The sequence below is a fragment of the Crocuta crocuta genome, unplaced genomic scaffold (assembly GCF_008692635.1).
Source record: "Crocuta crocuta isolate KB4526 unplaced genomic scaffold, BGI_CrCroc_1.0 scaffold7, whole genome shotgun sequence".
Classification (NCBI taxonomy): Eukaryota; Metazoa; Chordata; class Mammalia; order Carnivora; family Hyaenidae; genus Crocuta; species Crocuta crocuta.
Window position 1 is genome coordinate 10,049,142 of NW_027531904.1, and position 5,946 is coordinate 10,055,087.

The 5,946-nt window shown below is 53.8% G+C and overlaps 1 long non-coding RNA gene across 1 annotated transcript; it reads right to left on the minus strand.

The window, feature by feature from the left end:
- Positions 1-650: 650 nt before the first annotated feature.
- Positions 651-2,514, minus strand: LOC144240120 (uncharacterized). Its single transcript, XR_013337600.1, has 4 exons — positions 2,241-2,514; positions 2,059-2,107; positions 1,365-1,478; positions 651-1,243 (listed from the first exon to the last, which is right to left on the minus strand). It is a non-coding gene; the product is annotated as an uncharacterized LOC144240120 (long non-coding RNA).
- Positions 2,515-5,946: the final 3,432 nt, after the last annotated feature.

The following is a 5,946-nucleotide window of genomic DNA, read 5'->3' on the forward strand; positions in this document are numbered from 1 at the left end:
CCACTGGGCTGTCGGTATGTTGAGGGCAAGAACTAGACCTTCTTCCTCTCTGTGTTCCCGTGTCTAAGTCAGTGGCTGGCACACAGTGAGAATTCGGACTTTCCTGAACTGATTAAGTAACGGTGCTGGTGATTGAATGGATGGTACTTCCAGTTACTAAAATGGCGAATGCAGGGAGAGCGGCTGGCAGGAGTGTGGTTTGCGTGAGTCAGTTCGGAGCACCCGGGGACTGGAGCGGAGGGGAGAAGCGTCTGGAAGGCATGTGGACCAGGGACTAGAGGTTAGGGGAGGGACGGGGGCTGCGGTCAACCATCTGACAGTCCTCCGTGTAGACGGCAGCCAATGCCAAGGGCCTGGGTTGAAAATAACCCAGAAGGATGAAGAAATGCCACCACATGAGGGCAGGTATGGAAGGGACAGACACACAACACCAAGGCAGGAAAGACGCCGAAGAAAGAGATAAAAAAAGGCTTAGAATTCCGGCACAGAAGCCAAGCGGAAGGGAGGGTCCATTCTGCCTCTTGCTTGTCTTCACTGGCTTTGGGACAGAACAAATACACCCCAGGAAAATTTGGCAAGTTCACTTGGCGTCCCGTCTTTTCCGGAGGCCCCTGGAATTGAGCAGCTGTCATTTCCAGGGTGCTAAGGAGACAACCTGGGGTGACGGCAGATGGACACGCATGAACTGAAGATCTGGTCAGCCATCTGAGCGATTTCCCAAAACCCAGCGCTAACTCGTACAGCCCACCGTCCGTTTCCCATAAATCGAAATCCCTGAGTATTTGAACGGAAATACAATCCACGTGTTCGTGATTCATTTGCACTTTATGTAACCAAATGTCAGGCTGTCGCTGTGCGATGTCCAAGAGACCATGTGAAGCATCCCTGCAGCCAGGACTCACGCGTGGCCAAGGAACGAGACGGAGGCGAAGCTTGGCCCGGCCCGGCCGCACCGAGGGCGGCCAGCAGGGGATGCGTCGGTGCGTTGTGGCCGCAGGGACGTCCAACCTGCCAGCTGTTAGATCTACGTTCTGTGCCTCGGCTGCAGCCGTCTGATCTGAACAAACCACATCAACAGGCAGGCAGAGGCTGGAGACACTCTCTTCCTTATGTAACTCTTCGGCTGCTATTGTAGATCCTTCCCAGTTTTGATATTACAAATAAAGCTAAAACAAACTCTTCTTCCATACAGTTTTGCTCACATCTCCGGTTTCCTTAGGGTGAGTTTCCAGAAGTAGAATTACTAGATCGAAGGGGATACATGTGTTATTAAGTTGCATAGCAGAAAAACTACATGGGAGCACCTGGGGGGCTCGGTTGGTTAAGTGTCCGACTCGTGATTTCAGCTCAGGTCATGATCTCACCGTTCATGAGTTTGAGCCCCGCGTCGGGCTCTGTGCTCACTGCGTGGAACTTGCTTCAGATCCTCTGGCTGTCTCCCTCTTTCGGGCCCTCTCCCGCTCGTGCTTTCTCTTTCTCTCAAAAATTAAAAAAAAAAAAAAGAAAGAAATAAAAAAGAAAAGCTACATTAAATTACTCCTTTACTGGCAATGAATGAACTTGTCCTTCTTACCAGACCTTCCCAAGCATTGTACATGATCAATGAAATAATTCAGGAAATATAAGGAAGGGATTAAAAGTCAGTCACGTTTTCAAAGACTATTTTACACAGGACGGGAGCTACTAATAACGCAGATAAAAAACTGTATAATTGAATGCCAACTGTATACAAGTAAAAACTCCATTTTATTTGAATTATGATGTGGGAGTAATGTAATTCTCTACTGGTCAGAATAGCAGTTTTGGAGGGAATAACAAAATTAATCCTCACATTTCAGGGTTTAACCCAGAAAAGTTTCTTTCTCATCCCCAGAAAGTCTGATGCATTCAGGCTTCTCTTCAAGGCAGCACATAGGGCACCAGACTGTCCCTTTCTTGGGCCCCCAGCCTCACGACGTGACACTACCAGGGCTCATGACGGGGATGAGACAGCATGTGGGACCAGACAGGGGACTTTCAGTGTCTCAGGTTGAAGTGATTCGAGTCATTTCTACTCACAACTTATTGTCTACAGCATACCCTCTGACCGGGCGCAACCTCCAGGCAGCTAGAAAGAGCACATGGATATTCAGTGAGCACTCAGTGCCCCGGGGTCGGGCCCCCAACGCCCCTTATTTCCCTCCTTTCCCCACAAACAAAACATTCCCACTCGGGGACGACCACCCAGGGTCCCATCCAACCTCAGCACCCAGCTCGGAAGGTCAGAATCTCCAGCAGGTGCATCAGATCGGCCGTGGCTCCTCCTGGTTCAGAGGCCTATCTTTCTAGAACAATCCTCAGCAGGGGCGCCTGGGTGGCTTAGTCGGTTAAGCGTCCAACTTTCACTTAGGTCATGATCTCGCGGTTCGTGGGTTCGAGCCCCGCGTCGGGCTCTGTGCTGACAGCTCAGAGCCTGGAGCCTGTTTCAGTCTGTGACTCCCTCTCTCTCTGACCCTCCCCTGCTCACGCTGTCTCTCTCTCTCTCCTAGAAGTAAAAAAAATAAGTAAATAAACAAAACATTAGAACAACCCTCAGCAGCTGAGCCTGGCCTCTCCAATTGGACTCCATTTACACAGACAGGCCACACGCTGCGTTTGGCCCGTGGGCAGTGGTTTGCCCACTGAAAGTGCACGTTAGCCACTCTGGATGCGCCTGTACTCAGTGATGCTGCAGGAACACAGCAATACCCAGAAAGTGTCCCGCTCAGAGCAGAGAGAAGCAGGAGACACCCAGCAGTCAGTGGTCCATGGGAATTCTGAAATCCTTGTGGGCAACTACGGTGCAGATCTCCAACCCAAGATGGGGAACGTCCCCGGATCAGCCCCGGATTCTGCTTTCAGGAGGGCACCACCTGTTATTCACTGCTCTCCAAGAACACATTCTAGAAGGTTCTTCCTTTTCCTTTGCTTCCTTGGCCTCCTCTCAGGTGGGCTTTGGGAAGAATGTCCCAAAAAAAAAAAAAAAAAAGGCTTTTTTAAGGAAGGATCTACAAATCTGAAGCTCAGCCATCAGTCTCACGTCCAGAAACCACACCCACGTTCTTTCAAGACTCGGTTCCCAGATCCGCTTTATTTCCTCACTCCTTGACCCCACGCCTCTTCCCACGCCGTGCGAGAGTGGCCACCTTGGGCAGCAGTAGGTGTGAAGTTTACGGTCTTCTTCTAATATTTGCTCTGAGACATTACAGCCAGAGGGAGAGATTGAGTAGGTTTAAGAGCCGCACCCTTCATCTGAGCTCCGCCTGCTTCCAACTGGGCACCACACCCTCAAGCTGACATTTCCCTTTGGCCCCTCAAGGTCTTTCTTAATCCAGTTTCTTACTCTATCATCTAGAGGCGGTTGAGTTTTCCGATTGTCTTCATTCCCTTTTATTTCTGTTGGAAACGAGTCCCTTCTGGAGGCTCACATCTCCTTGTCGCACCTCGTGAAGCGGCCAGTGACAACCAGCTCACCCCAGCGGACTCTGTCCCAGCCTCCTCCCCAGAATCTGCCAGCCAAGGTGCCTCCCGGTTACGACAGGTGACCAGCCTCCCCAGGGTCTGACCACGCGCGCCAGGGGCTGCCAGTCTCCTCTCACGTGGAGCGGTATTTCTGGATGCTGTTAGCGCAGCATCTTACTTCTGCTACTGATTTCTTTCTTCCTTTCTTTCTTTCTTAATGTTTATTTATTTTTGAGACAGAGACACAGAGGGAGTGTGAGCGGGGGAGGGGCAGAGAGAGGGAGACAGAGAATGCAAAGCAGGCTCCAGGCTCCGAGCTGTCAGCACAGAGCCCCACGCGGGGCTTGAACTCAGGAACCACCAGATCATGGCCTGAGCTGAAATCAGACGCTTAAACTAACTGAGCAACCCAGGCGCCCCCTGCTACTGATTTCCAACCCAGTCAGAAGGAGCTAGGGTAGTCCAGCCACAGCTTAACCCCCCGATCCGGTAGTTTAACTCCACGACTCACCGGCTTGCTCACGTATAGCCTGACAGGAGTCCAGGCACATTCCATGGTTTATAAAACATATGTTAAGGAAACACCCTGAAAATTAACGGTACTTATTTTGTTTCCCTCAATCTCCTCCACTGAGTAGTTATTATTTTGTAATCAGAAGAAAACAACCGCTTACATCGACGGCCGGTCAGTTGCTTGGGGGAATATGGTTCTTAAGAAGTCAACTGACTTCATGCTCAGGAATCTATATCTTCTGTAGGAGGAGCCTTTCAAGAATCTCTTTTAAGATCCCACACACTGCAGGGGCGCCTGGGTGGCTTAGTCGGTTAAGCGTCCGACTTTTGCTTAGGTCATGATCTCGCGGTTCGTGGGTTCGGGCCCCGCGTCGGGCTCTGTGCTGACTGCCAGCTCGGAGCCTGGAGCCTGTTTCAGTCTGTGACTCCCTCTCTCTCTGACCCTCCCCTGCTCACGCTGTCTCTCTCTCTCCTAGAAATAAATAAAAAAAAACAAAAAACAAAAAACAAAAACAAAACAAAAAAAAAAGATCCCACACACTGCAGCCGCCCTTCCTCCTCTGTTCTTTCACTCCGCTGTGTACATCACGGCAGCGTGTGATATGGTAGGAACGTTCCGAAAAATATATTCATGTGCTTTCGTCTTTCGGATTTTTGTTTCCACTCCGTTCCAGCCTGAGGCGTGCACCTGCCTGGGGGCGGGAGGCGAGGCCAAGGGACCGGCCAGTGACACAGCTGAGCAAGCCGGCCACACGGGACCTACCGCGAGGGCCTCGGGGCCTCCTGTGGCACCGCGGCCCGCGAGCTCCGCCGGCTGCGGGACGGGACAGGCGCTCCCGCCCGGCTCCTCAGCAAACACAGTCAGATGCGGGATTTCTGAGTTTATTCCCTGAAGTAGAGAGCAGAGCTCTGGGCGCAGAGCAAGACCGTGGCGCAGGACGCTGCCCCCACCCCCAGGAGAGGGTAGCACGTGGCCAGGTGGGGACACTGCGGCCCACGTTCCTGGTCCCAGAGGACCATGGACGTGGGGAGGCGGGCACGGGAAGGGGAAGGGCGCCGAGAGGCTGGATGGTCCTGAGGCGGTAGGCGAGGTGAGGAAAGCGCTTTTGCCCGGCTCCTGCCGCCTCCTCCCGGGCCGGGCCATCGGGAAGTCACAGCCCGCGCAGCCCAACGGCACCGCCTCAGCGCGCACGGGAGCTGCCTCCGGACCGGGGACGTGGTCCTGGGGCTTAGCGGCAGCGAGCCGTTTCCCGCTCCTTTGCGCTACACGACGGGAAAGTTCCAGCGTCTTGAGAAGGCAGAGCAGAAGCTGGCTGGCGGCCTGTACCTGAAAAGCCCGGGACGGCAGGACAGCCACAGCGCCGTCGAGGTCGGGCTGACGCTGGGCCAGCCAGCAGGGACCACGGCGTCCCGACCAGGCCCCNCTCCTAGAAATAAATAAAAAAAAAAACAAAAAACAAACAACAAAACAAAAAAGATCCCACACACTGCAGCCGCCCTTCCTCCTCTGTTCTTTCACTCCGCTGTGTACATCACGGCAGCGTGTGATATGGTAGGAACGTTCCGAAAAATATATTCATGTGCTTTCGTCTTTCGGATTTTTGTTTCCACTCCGTTCCAGCCTGAGGCGTGCACCTGCCTGGGGGCGGGAGGCGAGGCCAAGGGACCGGCCAGTGACACAGCTGAGCAAGCCGGCCACACGGGACCTACCGCGAGGGCCTCGGGGCCTCCTGTGGCACCGCGGCCCGCGAGCTCCGCCGGCTGCGGGACGGGACAGGCGCTCCCGCCCGGCTCCTCAGCAAACACAGTCAGATGCGGGATTTCTGAGTTTATTCCCTGAAGTAGAGAGCAGAGCTCTGGGCGCAGAGCAAGACCGTGGCGCAGGACGCTGCCCCCACCCCCAGGAGAGGGTAGCACGTGGCCAGGTGGGGACACTGCGGCCCACGTTCCTGG